General features: G+C 45.1%; 1 non-coding gene and 1 pseudogene across 1 annotated transcript; both read right to left on the reverse strand.

Moving 5' to 3' along the window:
• Positions 1–4,536: 4,536 nt before the first annotated feature.
• LOC136574085 (U2 spliceosomal RNA) lies at positions 4,537–4,711 on the reverse strand (annotated as a pseudogene).
• An 8,026-nt stretch (positions 4,712–12,737) lies between these two features.
• Positions 12,738–12,929, reverse strand: LOC136573996 (U2 spliceosomal RNA). Its single transcript, XR_010786182.1, has one exon. It is a non-coding gene; the product is annotated as a U2 spliceosomal RNA (small nuclear RNA).
• Positions 12,930–15,009: the final 2,080 nt, after the last annotated feature.

A 15,009-nucleotide genomic window follows, 5' to 3' on the forward strand; every position in this document is an offset into this window, starting at 1 on the left:
CCAACTGGGGTCACTTATACACGTGGCCTGGAAACGCCATTTTGAGGTCCAGATACCAAACTCGTTCATAATCTTTCCCATACATCTGACGGATTTAAAATATCGTGATAGGAAAGCCTCAACCTCTTTCACGTCAATGTAGGGAGAATACATCTTAATCACCACGAGTTTAGTTATGTCGAGGACGTGCTCGACCAGCAAGACACCCTCGAGCTTCGGATCTTTCTTTTCTGGAATGGCCGCCACCAGATCTCGAAATATGCCAGGTAGTCTTGGATCGCTAGAATCTCTCTCTTTTGCACATTAAATACTCCTTGTAGCACGTCCTCAACCACATACCTCAGGCCACGTGTATCCGCATTATTTGTAAAAGAGACACGTACTGTGTTCTTAATCCGCGCATATGCCGGTATTTCTTGTGGGCTTTCGCCCATGTTTGTAGAAAAGGAAAAGTCACAAAACCGCTTTTGTGACACAACAAAAGTAGAGCCCTCCTCTGGCCCGGAGACCAGAAGAGGCAGGGGGATCGCAACTCGTTTACCCTGGGACTAATCCCTCTCCCCGATAGCAGCAGGGGGGTGAAGCCCACCGGAGTGGGCGATCCCGCCAGGCAGAGGAGAGGGGTACCCGAGTTACCTTCTGACTAAGACCGCCTGTACCAGGTACACTTGATCTTAGCCAAAAGGCCGAGAAGCGATAACCCGTAACGGGTTTCACCTGTAGCCCGGTCCGCCCAACTCCACTTCCAAGGCTTGAGGCAACACGCTCAGCCAGCACTCTGGGCGCACACACAATGCACCCAGGCAGCTGGGAGAGTTTGTAAAACTTTCCATAGCCCCGCCCCACGCCTTCTCAACCGCGCCCAGCCTCACACCCTCAGTCCTTCCTCTTGCACCGTGCTCACGCATCCTAGGCTTGCAGAGCCTGCTGCTGCTGCAGGACTCGTCAGCTCCCTACAAAGGATGGTTAAGCCGGCGATGACACTAGAAGCAAGCACTAGTTTGTCTCTGAAGGTGCGTCGGTCGGTCGGTTGGAGGGATCTCTTCGGCCGGCCGCATTTCGAGTGGGGACGGATGGAAACTTTTTACCTAAAATAAGGGAAATTGGCTTCGGCCCCATAGGGCTTTATTGCCTTCCCCTGGGCCAGCATTAGTAGACCCTAGTAAGGAGAATATTAGAGCGGCATGGTCATCCGAAGAACTTAAAAACATACAGCAGGCCTTTTTTGCCCGCCATACATACATAACTACAGATTTTATATTTTTTTTTACATATATACATTATATATATATATACACATTATATATATATACACATATATATATATATATATATATATATATATATATATACATACACACATACACACACACACACACACACAATCTTAAATCTATCTTTAATCTATATCTACAATATCTGTAATTTAGAAATAATCCATATCTATATCTATAAAATTGAATGTATGTCTGTCTGCGTGCGTGTCTGTTTGTCCTTTATGCGCTACTACACCATTCATCCGATCGCCGTGAAACTTTGGGAAGTTGTTGAGTACACTCCTGGGAAGATTATAGGCATAGTACAACTATCCTACGATAAATGGCGCGCGCGCGAGCGTCGTCGAAAGTTACGACCCCCCCCCACGTAGATCGAATAAGTAAGCCACCTGCTATTGTGATGTCATCACTGATGTCATCAACATCGGACGCCCTTGAACATGCCCCAACATGTTCTATAAAGCTGCATTGTGATGTCATTAAGGCTGTATTATGACACGTACAGCTTGGAACCACTAGAGCACGCCAGCCAATTACCATTGGAGTTGGAAGTGGGTAAACAAGTACTAGGATATCTTCCTAAGAAGCCACAGCAGCCGGATAAATTGTATGTTCCACCCAACGGCTATTTTATTCAGCCCGCAAGGGGGAAGCAGCGGCCTACAAAATCTCATTCAGGTAGGTAGGTTCAGTTCTTGGAGGTTGGGGAATGCTTATGGGCAAGGCCTTATGTCTCATCCCAACTCGATTATTCAATTCTAAGCGCAAAAGAATTAGCGTCCAAATTTTATGTACAGAATTTAATTCTCTCACTTCCCAATGTCATAGAAACTTGAAATTTGGCACGAGCATTGATTATGTCATAAATAGGAAAAGTTAATGGGTCCCAACTCGATTATTCAATTCAAAGCGCCAAAGAATTAGCGTTAAAATTTTACGTACGGAATATAATTCTCTCATTTCCTGATGTCATAGATAGATAGATAGATAGACTGTATGCAATAACCTAGATAGATAGATAGATAGATAGATAGATAGATAGATAGATAGACTGTATGCAATGACATGTACAGCTTGAAACCATAAATACTAGAGCACGCCAGCCATTTACAGTCAGTCTCCATTGGAGTTGGAAGTGGGCAAACATGTACTAGGCTATCTTCCCAAGAAGCCACAGCAGCCGGATAAATTGGATGTTCCACACAACGGCTATTTTATTCAGCCTGCAAGGGGGAAGCAGCGGCCTACAAAACCTCAGTGGTCGCTGCTGCCGTCATCTAGATATATAAAAACGAATGTATGTATGTATGTCTGTCTTCGCAGCAACGCGCGACGGGTACGCTAGTTCTACATAAATAGTAAAGATAGATCGATAGATAGACTCACATACATACATACATACATACATACATACATACTGTATGCAATTGAGCCAGGTGTTTGGAAGGCTGACGATGTCACTCCTTTGTGATGTCATGAGCCAGGTGTATGGCAGGCTGATGTCACTCCATTGTGATGTCAATCAATTTAGAAGCATTAATACCGGGCTTGGCAGCCATGTTAGTCAGTCTCTGCTGCAGCTGGGAGACGGGAGATGGTCTTTATTTCCACCAAGAAGCTGCAGAACTACCGGTAACTGCATCATTTTTATTTTATTCAATATAGGTTTTATTGGTTTCATGGAGGGGGGGAAACTTTTGCCTTATCTCAAAGCAATGTAAAAATAACTTTGACAATGAAACTTAATAAATCAATTTCGAGTTGAACTATATCATGTTTGTCTGTGATATTTTATAAGGTCTACAAACAGGGGAATGAGGGGAGGGTAAGGGGGGGGAGTGGTAAGGGAGGGTAGGTATCTATGACACGGGAGAAAGAGAAAATAAAACAAAAAGGGGGGGGGGGCTCCGGAATTGTTGTTTCTCTTTATGATTGTGGTTTAAACGTGTTACTCACATGTCCCTGTCTGTAACCACTTGGTAAATAGAGGTGAGCTCCGGGCATCTATCCATATCGCCCAGGTGTGATACAATTTATCATAGCCTGACGGCTCATCTAGAAGCCTCATTCTCTCCATACGCTCTATTTCGTGGATCATTGTTATTTTTAGTGGAGTGCATTTTTTATGCAGCACACAAGGGGGAGACAGCGGCCTACCAAAATCTAGTTGGCTGCTGCTGTGGCTTTCTTTTTTTAAAAAAAAGGTAGGTTCCATTCTTCCATGGTGAGGAATAGGCAGGGAGGTTCCGTTTTTGCCAGCTGGGGAATGCTTATAGGCAAGGCCTTATCCCTGGTGGTGCATGTAACGTCAGACCACGTTTTAGACATGCAGCAGCAGCATTCAGTCAGTGGCTGACAAACGAGCTCTATGCAAGTTTACATTAAACAGACACATTTCTTTCTTTACTGTATTGACTGCGGTCTGTAATCGAGCGGTTGAACTGTTTCTGTGTCCATGCATTGAATAAAGCAATACATCCTTGTAAAGTAGACGTCCGTTCGTTGGAGTTCTTTGCTCCCCGAGTGTTGCTCCATCTCTAAACGTTGGCCTGGATCTTCATGGACGAATACTGCCCATCCCACGTGGAGCGTGTATCTCAGCCCGCGTGGAGTGCTGCAGTCCAATGAGGTATTCCGTGCTACATAGCAAGCCTTGGGCCTGTGTGATTGGGGGTCCGCTGCTGTCTGTCCACTCTGAAGCGCGCATCCGGGGCCGGCCGCTTTTCGACTACCAGCGACTGCAGGTCACACACACAGGCTGGTTGGAATGGCCTAGCATTATCCTGATCCGGAGGTGTAACTTGAAGCTGCGGGGCCCCAGTACAAAGTCTGGAACTGGGCCCCCAAACTATAAAGCTTCATTGATAGCATTGGTTTACAATGTGGGGAAGAGAGACTTTATGGGCCCCCTGGGGCTCCGGGCCCCCTGCACATACACCCATGACCCGAATACGTGGAGCATACAGACGCAGGCTGCCAGGATACGCTGTGCCTGCCCGATGTTTCCAACTTGGCTATTAGCGCAGCGGTAGGTACGAACTATAGAGTGCGGCTGCCATATGAACTGGTGTGTGTTTTGCTTCCAGTTGTACCTGTGCTGTGCACACTCTGGCAGACGCAGCTGCTCAGTGGATACAATGTTGCGAGCAGACGGGCTGAGTGTCAATCAAAGTGCTTGGGTGGTGGTAGCAGCAGCCGCCGCCACAGCTGCGCTGCACCTCTTGCTCGTCGTTTCTGTTTTTGAATACTGAATTAAGAAAGGGGGTGCACCGGTCCTGGAGGTACTGCAATACCAGGTCAATGCGTGGAGTGGACAGAGCAAGCTCTTTTTCCAGCTCCCTGTTCTAAAAATCCATTTAATATATGGTCCCCAGATAGGGGACGTATCAGATATTAAACTGATAAGAACAGATTTTTTTAAGTTGACAAGCCCTCCATATGGGGGGCGTTTTTATTTGTACAACACATATTTACATAGACGTTTTGTCAATTGTTAAAAACAGTACATTAAAACATATTAAACAACACATTAAAACATACCATTTAAAACATTCGTCTACATAAAATACATGTTAAAAATACAGAACAAGATAATATCACATAAAAGGGCCCTTGGTGGCATCATATTATGGAGCTCCATTCTGATAAAAGCCATTTTCTCGCTAAAATCGGGAAATTTTTCTTATCCACTAAAAAGTACTGGTGCATCTCATTAAGAGTAATGGCTAAAATGTCCTTCACAGTTAAAATTTCATGTTTAAAAACTAAAATGTTTCTGGATTTCCATAGAGCTGCTTTGACCGAATTGACCATCTTCCATGCCATAATTTTCTGAGTCCGTGTGGGGCATTCCAGGCATCCATACAGAACGGCATCCAATGTTAGTCTCTTAAGTCCTGTTATTTTAATCAGTAGCGGCAATATCTTAGTCCATACTCTTTTTGTAATGTAGCAGGTCCACATCAGGTGGGTCGTCGTCTCTTCTCCTGCACATCCTGGTCTTGGGCACGCGGCAGTGCTGGTCAAACCTCTACGATGCTGGAATGCCCGGCATGGAAGACAGTCATGGACGCAGCTCCAGGCCAGATCTTTCTGTGAATTAAAAATATAATAATTAACCATTGTCCAAGTTTCTTTGCTTTGTCTTTCGTTAAAATTACTTACTTGAACATAAAAACCACTTTTCTTAATATCCTTTAAAATGACTTTACTATTCATTAAAACTTGTGGGCTTTTGCCAGTAAAATCATATAAAATCGCTATTTTCTCTAAAATCTTGTATTCTCCGGGTAGATTAAAAGAGTAAGGGGAATTTAAAACCGTCTTGAACCAATTGTTCCTCCTCATAAAATAGCCTGTGTTATACCGGATAAAATAGGACCAATAGTGGTTTTTAAAAAGAGCACCAATACATAAACTAAAATACTTCGTATATAAAAAGGCTTTAAAATCAGGGAAATCTTTTCCTCCCATGTCTTTTGGCTTCATCACGATTTCCCTGCTTAGTTTCTCCATCTTGGAGCTCCATAAAAATGTGAAGCATGCTTTTACAATTTTATTAAAAACTCTGCCAGGAGGGGGAAACACTAAGCTCAGATACAATAAAATCGGTAAAATCACAGATTTGGTGATTAAAACCTTCCCCTCCATGGTCAGCTGCCGCATGCTCCACATACAGATTTTCTTGTTTATCTTTTGTGCCACCAAGTCCCAGCTGTTAAGACCTCTGTTATCCTCGTTGAAGGAGACTCCTAAAATCTGCACCGAGTCGGACACAGGAATGGGGACATCTGGCAAGGGCAGGTCCCCGATGTTTAAAACACTACTTTTGTTAAAATTGACTTTAAAACCCGAGGCACAGCAATAAAACTCAATTTGTCTAATAGCCTTCTGGATCGACAGGGTGTCCCTTCCAAGTATTGCCACATCGTCCATGTACCCCACTACTTTAGCCTCGATCCCCCCCCCCCCCCCCCCCCCCCCGCCGGGCAGGGGGATCCCACGGATCTGCTTGTCCCGCCATATGGTGCATAAAAGAGGCTCTAGTGCGCATATAAAAAGTAGTGGGGACAAGGGACACCCCTGCTTCACCCCGGAGTTTAAAAGCACTTCCTGTGTCCTAAAACCGTTGACTAAAATTCTACTCGTGCAGTTGTTGTAAAACGCTTTTAAAGACAATAAAAAACCTTCCGGTATACCCATTCTCTCTAAAACCTTAAAAAGATAAAAATGCGACACGCGGTCAAAGGCTTTTTCAAAGTCGATAGTTAAAATTGCCATTTTTCCGCTTCTTGATTTTGTGTCACTAATACAATCTTTGATCAGGTTAAGATTCTCCCATATAGCCCTCCCAGGCACCCCACAGACCTGGTTGGGGTGTACAATTTTGCTTATTACGGTCTTGAGGCGGTTTGCACATATTTTGGCCATTATCTTGTAGTCGCTGTTGAGAAGGGTGATCGGTCTCCAGTTCTTGATGTCCGTCTTGTCTCCTTTCTTGTATAAAAGAGACACGTCACCCTTCTTCCAGGACCCCGGGAGGGCTTTAGACATAAAAACCTCGGTAAAAAGGGAGAAAAGGTCATCCTTAAAAATACCAAAAAAGGTGACATAAAACTCTATGGGTATACCATCGGGCCCAGGCACCTTACCTGGTTTAAAACTCTTAATAGTGTCTAAAATCTCCTGTTCTGTGATGTCCCGTAATAAAATCTCACGAGAACCAGGATCTAAAACGTCAGTGATCTCCTTCAACGAGTCATTCATAAAATCACTGTCAACAGGTTTAGTATTAAAAAGATCCGCATAAAAACCATACACTTTCTTTAAAATACCCTGTATGTCCTTGGTGCCATCGAGATCATCGAGGACTGTCCGCTTGTCTCTTATCTTCTTGAAGAAGTACCTGGAGCAGGTCTCGTTCTCCTCCAGGTGTTGCACTTTCGAACGGAATATAATTTCTTTTCCCCTCTGCTCCAGGCACCGGGTGATCTCTTTCTTCACATCGATGATCTCGTGGTCCACCTCTATGTCATGTTCACGGAACTTATACAGGGTCTGCAGGCGATTATTCAGATTAGAATAAAATGTACGTTTTGCTTTAGCTTTAGCGATCCCAACCTTAATAAAAAATGTTTTTATTTTCAGTTTCATCTTCTCCCACCACTGGCTGGTGGGAGTGTTGGGATCTTTTATTCGCCTGCAGTCTTTATAAAAAGTGATAAAATCAGATAAAACCTGCGGATCTTCTAAAAGGGACACGTTAAACTTCCAGGCATTCTTACCGGATTTTCTCTTTAAAACTGAATCAACTTTAAAATATAAAAGCTTATGATCCGAGAAAACGTTGGTAAAAAGGTCACATCTAAAAGGCAGTACTTGGTAAGAGCAGAACATAAAATCGATCCTGGAGCTGCACAGTCTGTTGCTCCAGGTAACGCCGGCTTCCTCTGATGCGTTGGGGTTGCATTTTTTGTAAGTATCAGTGAGCTTGGCGTCTGAAATGATGTTTTTTAGCAAGGCTGAGGTTTTGTCATAATTTCTGCTCACTGAGCTTGAAAGCCGGCGTTCCCCCTTTAAAATACAATTAAAATCTCCTGCTAAAATCAGAGGATCTGAATCGTTTAAAAAAAGGGGTAAAATCTCTAACATTTCTGCTCGGGTGTTTTTATCTGTTGCACCATAAAAATTTAAAAACTGCCACTTTACTCCGTTAATAAAAGCTTTGACCAATAAAATTCTGCCTGGTAAAATTTCGTTAATAACGTCAATTAAAACGTTTCCTTTAAAAAGAATGGCGACCCCCCGCCGATCTGGTCTAGTTAGAGCCGGACCAGACCGACGGTCCATGTACCCAGTCCTCTTGGTATTTTTTGTACTGGGCTCTATGCGGGATCCCGCACTCCTGCAGGAAAAAGACGGAGGCAGCGAAAATCGTCAGGTAGTTGAAGAGGGCGACCCTCCTCACGTGGCTCTCGATGCTTCTGACGTTAAACGTGAGTCCCGATAGAGCAGCCATGGGGGACTAGGAAATGTGTGGGTCTCTGCTCAGAAGTCCCCGGGCAAGCCAAAGACCTCGCTGACACTCTCACACCCCCCCGCATCCGAGTCCATCGTGAATGTCGATGCTGGAGAGGAACCTACCTCGCTTAGTGGACCCCCTACGGTGCCCGAGAGAGGGATTTGTGTAAAGTCCCACACTGACTCGATTCCTACTGGGAACTCCAAGGGGGCTAGCGGGCTAGCTCCCGTGCTTGCATCAGTCCCCTCCGCTGGGGTGGGTACTCGGCTCTCATATGTCTCTGTGCTCTCGGAGGTGGCACCCCGCGCCCCCTCCTGGCAGGGAGGGGGAGGGGCCTTCTGCGATGACTCCGCAGGGGGTACTTTCCCCGGGTCCTTCGACTTCGTCGGGATCTCCGGGGTTCCCCCCTGCACCACCTCCGAATAGAGCCTGCCTCCTGAGCCTTTCCGCCTTTTTTGTGTTGCTGCCGCCGTGCCCCCTGGGTCCTCCACCTCAGGCACCGCTTGAGCGGGCATCTTGGGAGGGCCTGGACCGGCTTCCCCGGCTCTACCACCTCCACCGGTTTCCCGGGAGGGAGAGCCTGTCCGCCGGTCACTCACCCTCCTCTTTATGCTCCGCTGCTCCTTACCGGTCTGGGGGGGTCCACTGGAGACCTCCATCTCCTCAGGTTCCTCTCCCTGGGGGGGTGCATTCCGGTCATCTGGCTGCCCTGGCTGCTCCTTCGGTCCGGGTCGCCCTTGCTGCTCCGTCTTCTGTGCTCTGTGGGGGCAAAACGTGTAGAGGTGACCAACACTGCCGCAGAAATAACAACCTTTGCCTTTTTTGCACTCGCTTGTCTCGTGATCAGTGCCCCCACATTTCTTGCAAGTACTCGCACAGTTTTCTTTTTGGTGACCGTATGTTGAACAAACCCTGCAGAAGTCGGGCATTCCCGCAAAGTACAGGTCGCCATTCACGTTGCCCAATTTAAAACGCGCGGGCGGTAAGATCACTCCCCCCGGCCAACTGGGGTCACTTATACACGTGGCCTGGAAACGCCACTTTGAGGTCCAGATGCCAAACTCGTTCATAATCTTTCCCATACATCTGACGGATTTAAAATATCGTGATAGGAAAGCCTCAACCTCTTTCACGTCAATGTAAGGAGAATACATCTTAATCACCACGAGTTTAGTTATGTCGAGGACATGCTCGACCAGCAAGACACCCTCAAGCTTCGGATCTTTCTTCTCTGGAATGGCCGCCACCAGATCTCGAAATATGCCAGTTTCAGTTAGGGTGACGTCATAGATCCGTCGCTTGGGGTAGTCTTGGATCGCTAGAATCTCTCTCTTTTGCACATTAAATACTCCTTGTAGCACGTCTTCAACCACATACCTCAGGCCACGTGTATCCGCATTATTTGTAAAAGAGACACGTACTGTGTTCTTAATCCGCGCATATGCCGGTATTTCTTGTGGGCTTTCGCCCATGTTTGTAGAAAGGAAAAGTCACAAAACCGCTTTTGTGACTCAACAAAAGTAGCGCCCTCCTCTGGCCCGGAGACCAGAAGAGGCAGGGGGATCGCAACCCGTTTACCCTGGGACTAATTCCTCTCCCCGATAGCAGCAAGCGGGTGAAGCCCACCGGAGTATGCGATCCCGCCAGGCAGAGGAGAGGGGTACCCGAGTTACCTTCTGACTAAGACCGCCTGTACCAGGTACACTTGATCTTAGCCAAAAGGCCGAGAAGCGATAACCCGAAATGGGTTTCACCTGTAGCCCGGCCCGCCCAACTCCACTTCCAAGGCTTGAGGCAACACGCTCAGCCAGCACTCTGGGCGCACCCACAATGCACCCAGGCAGCTGGGAGAGTTTTTAAACTTTCCATAGCCCCGCCCCACGCCTTCTCAACCGCGCCCAGCCTCACACCCTCAGTCCTTCCTCTTGCACCGTGCTCACGCATCCTAGGCTTGCAGAGCCTGCTGCTGCTGCAGGACTCGTCAGCTCCCTACAAAGGATGGTTAAGCCGGCGATGACACTAGAAGCAAGCACTAGTTTGTCTCTGAAGGTGCGTCGGTCGGTCGGTTGGAGGGATCTCTTCGGCCGGCCGCATTTCGAGTGGGGACGGATGGAAACTTTTTACCTAAAATAAGGGAAATTGGCTTCGGCCCCATAGGGCTTTATTGCCTTCCCCTGGGCCAGCATTAGTAGACCCTAGTAAGGAGAATATTAGAGCGGCATGGTCATCCGAAGAACTTAAAAACATACAGCAGGCCTTTTTTGCCCGCCATACATACATAACTACAGATTTTATATTTTTTTTTACATATATACATTATATATATACACATTATATATATATATATATATATATATATATATATATATACACATTATATATATATACACACATATATATATATATATATATATATATATATATACATACACACATACACACATACACACACACACACACAATCTTAAATCTATCTTTAATCTATATCTACAAAATCTGTAATTTAGAAATAATCCATATTCTACATAATTAATAAAGCTAGATAGATAGATAGACTCACATACATACATACATACATACATACATACTGTATGCAATTGAGCCAGGTGTTTGGAAGGCTGACGATGTCACTTCTTTGTGATGTCATGAGCCAGGTGTATGGCAGGCTGATGTCACTCCATTGTGATGTCATCAATTTAGAAGCATTAATACCGGGCTTGGCAGCCATTTTAGTCAGTCTCTGCTGCAGCTGGGAGACGGGAGATGGTCTTTATTTCCACCAAGAAGCTGCAGAACTACCGGTAACTGCATCATTTTAATTTTATTCAATATAGGTTTTATTGGTTTCATGGAGGGGGGGGGAAACTTTTGCCTTATCTCAAAGCAATGTAAAAATAACTTTGACAATGAAACTTAATAAATCAATTTCGAGTTGAACTATATCATGTTTGTCTGTGATATTTTATAAGGTCTACAAACAGGGGAATGAGGGGAGGGTAAGGGGGGCGGGAGTGGTAAGGGAGGGTAGGTATCTATGACACGGGAGAAAGAGAAAATAAAACAAAAAGGGGGGGGGGCTCCAGAATTGTTGTTTCTCTTTACGATTGTGGTTTAAACGTGTTACTCACATGTCCCTGTCTGTAACCACTTGGTAAATAGGGGTGAGCTCCGGGCATCTATCCATATCGCCCAGGTGTGATACAATTTATCATAGCCTGACGGCTCATCTAGAAGCCTCATTCTCTCCATACGCTCTATTTCGTGGATCATTGTTATTTTTAGTGGAGTGCATTTTTTATGCAGCACACAAGGGGGAGACAGCGGCCTACCAAAATCTAGTTGGCTGCTGCTGTGGCTTTCTTTTTTTAAAAAAAAGGTAGGTTCCGTTCTTCCATGGTGAGGAATAGGCAGGGAGGTTCCGTTTTTGCCAGCTGGGGAATGCTTATAGGCAAGGCCTTATCCCTGGTGGTGCATGTAACGTCAGACCACGTTATAGACATGCAGCAGCAGCATTCAGTCAGTGGCTGACAAACGAGCTCTATGCAAGTTTACATTAAACAGACACATTTCTTTCTTTACTGTATTGACTGCGGTCTGTAATCGAGTGGTTGAACTGTTTCTGTGTCCATGCATTGAATAAAGCAATACATCCTTGTAAAGTAGACGTCCGTTCGTTGGAGTTCTTTGCTCCCCGAGTGTTGCTCCATCTCTAAACGTTGGCCTGGATCTTCATGGACGAATACTGCCCATCCCACGTGGAGCGTGTATCTCAGCCCGCGTGGAGTGCTGCAGTCCAATGAGGTATTCCGTGCTACATAGCAAGCCTTGGGCCTGTGTGATTGGGGGTCCGCTGCTGTCTGTCCACTCTGAAGCGCGCATCCGGGGCCGGCCGCTTTTCGACTACCAGCGACTGCAGGTCACACACACAGGCTGGTTGGAATGGCCTAGCATTATCCTGATCCGGAGGTGTAACTTGAAGCTGCGGGGCCCCAGTACAAAGTCTGGAACTGGGCCCCCAAACTATAAAGCTTCATTGATAGCATTGGTTTACAATGTGGGGAAGAGAGACTTTATGGGCCCCCTGGGGCTCCGGGCCCCCTGCACATACACCCATGACCCGAATACGTGGAGCATACAGACGCAGGCTGCCAGGATACGCTGTGCCTGCCCGATGTTTCCAACTTGGCTATTAGCGCAGCGGTAGGTACGAACTATAGAGTGCGGCTGCCATATGAACTGGTGTGTGTTGTTTTGCTTCCAGTTGTACCTGTGCTGTGCACACTCTGGCAGACGCAGCTGCTCAGTGGATACAATGTTGCGAGCAGACGGGCTGAGTGTCAATCAAAGTGCTTGGGTGGTGGTAGCAGCAGCCGCCACAGCTGCGCTGCACCTCTTGCTCGTCGGTTTTTTTTTTCTGCTTTTGTAAACTGTTGTAGGAAAGGGGGTGCACCGGTCCTGGAGGTACTGCAATACCAGGTCAATGCGTGGAGTGGACAGAGCAAGCTCTTTTTCCAGCTCCCTGTTCTAAAAATCCATTTAATATATGGTCCCCAGATAGGGGACGTATCAGATATTAAACTGATAAGAACAGATTTTTTTTTTTTTAAATTGACTACCTCTTACAAAGGGGTGACTTTTTATTTATATCAAAACAGATTTACAAGAAATATTCTGAAGAACATTATAAATACAAAAACAATATTTCAACACTGTTTTAAAATATAAAATAATTACATTCACATAAAATGGGCGCTTGGTGGCATCAAATTATGGAACTCCATTCGCTTAAAAACCACTTTCTGGATAAAATGGGAAAATTTTTCTGGTCTATTAGGTAATACTGGTATAACTCATTAAGAAAAATGGATAAAACCTCATTCACAGATAAAAACTCGTGTTTGAATAATAAAATATTCCTGGCCTTCCACAGAGCTGCTTTAGTACAGTTTATCATCTTCCATGCCATGATGTTTTGAGTCCGTGTTGGGCATTCCAGACCACCGTACATCACTATATTGAGGCTTAGTTGCTTTACTCCAGTTATCCTTGTCATCAGGGGTGTTATCTTCTTCCATATTTCTTTAGCGAAGTTACCGGTCCACATCAGATGGGTCGTCGTTTCGTCATCTCCACATCTTTGTCTTGGGCAGGCGGCAGAGTTGGTCAAGCCTCTCCGGTGCTGGAATGCCCGGCATGGAAGACACTGATGTACGCAGCTCCAGGCCAGGTCTTTCTGTGAATTAAAAAGATAGTTGCTGTTAATAATTTGCCAAATCTTTTTGCTTTGTTGCTCGTTAAAATTGCTCACCGTCTCTGTTAGGGAATTTTCTTTAATATTTTTGAGCAATTTTTTACTATCTTTTAAAACTTGTACGTTTTTCCCATTAAAATTATATAAAACTATAATAGACTCTAAAATCTTATACTCATCCGGCATATTAAAAGCATAAGGTGAATTTAAAACTGTGGTAAACCAGCCATTACGCCTCATAAAATATCCGGTGTTAAAACGCATAAAATAGGACCAGTAATTATCTTTAAAAAGCGCAGAAATACACAGTCTAAAAAACTTAATTAAGAGAAATGCTTTAAAATCTGGGAAATCCTTCCCGCCCATCGCTTTGGGTTTTAAAACAATCTCTCACCTGAGCTTTTCCATCCTGGAGATCCATAAAAAGGTAAAACAAGCTTTAGTAATCTTTTTGAGGAGCCGCTCTGGAGGGGGGAACACCATGCTTAAAAACAACAGGATAGGTAGAATAACCATTTTTGTAATTAAAATCTTCCCCTCCATCGTCAGCTCTCTCAGCTTCCACATGCAAAGTTTCTGATTTATTTTCTGTGCCACCAAGTCCCAACTGTTAAAACCATTATTGGACTCATCGAAGGAGATACCTAAAATTTGTACAGATGGAGACACAGGAACCGGAATATCCGTTAAAAGCATTTCACCGATGTTTAAAATATTGCTTTTACTAAAATTTACTTTAAAACCCGAGGCGCAGCTAAAATATTCTATCTGTCTTAGGGTCTTTTGTATGGATAGGGTGTCCCTGCACAATACTGCTACGCCATCCATGTACCCCACTACCTTCGCCTCTACCCCCCCCCCCCTCCTGGCAGGGGGATTCCACGGATTTGCTTGTCACGCCGTAGCGCACACATCAGAGGCTCCAATGCGCATATGAAGAGTAGTGGGGACAAGGGACACCCCTGCTTTACCCCGGACTTTAAAACCACGCCCTGTGTCTTAAAACCATTCACTAAAACTTTACTTGTACAATTATCATAAAATGCTTTAAGAGACAATAAAAAACCCTCCGGTATACCCATCTTCTCTAAAACCTTAAAAAGATAAAAGTGGGACACTCGGTCAAAAGCTTTTTCAAAATCTATCGATAAAACGGCCATCTTTCCTTTTCTAGACTTTGTGTCACTGATCACGTCTTTAATGAGGTTTAGGTTCTCCCATATGCTCCTCCCAGGGACTCCGCAGACTTGGTTGGAGTGGATAATTTTCTGTATGACGGTTTTAAGTCTGCTCGCACATATCTTGGCTATAATTTTATAATCACAGTTTAGAAGGGTGATCGGTCTCCAGTTCTTTAGGTCAGCTTTGTCTCCTTTCTTGTACAGCAAGGAGACGTCACCCTTCTTCCATGACCCTGGGAGGGCTTTAGAATTAAAAACCTCGGTAAAAAGGGAGAACAA

This window comes from Eleutherodactylus coqui, chromosome 7 (assembly GCF_035609145.1).
Source record: "Eleutherodactylus coqui strain aEleCoq1 chromosome 7, aEleCoq1.hap1, whole genome shotgun sequence".
Lineage (NCBI taxonomy): Eukaryota > Metazoa > Chordata > Amphibia > Anura > Eleutherodactylidae > Eleutherodactylus > Eleutherodactylus coqui.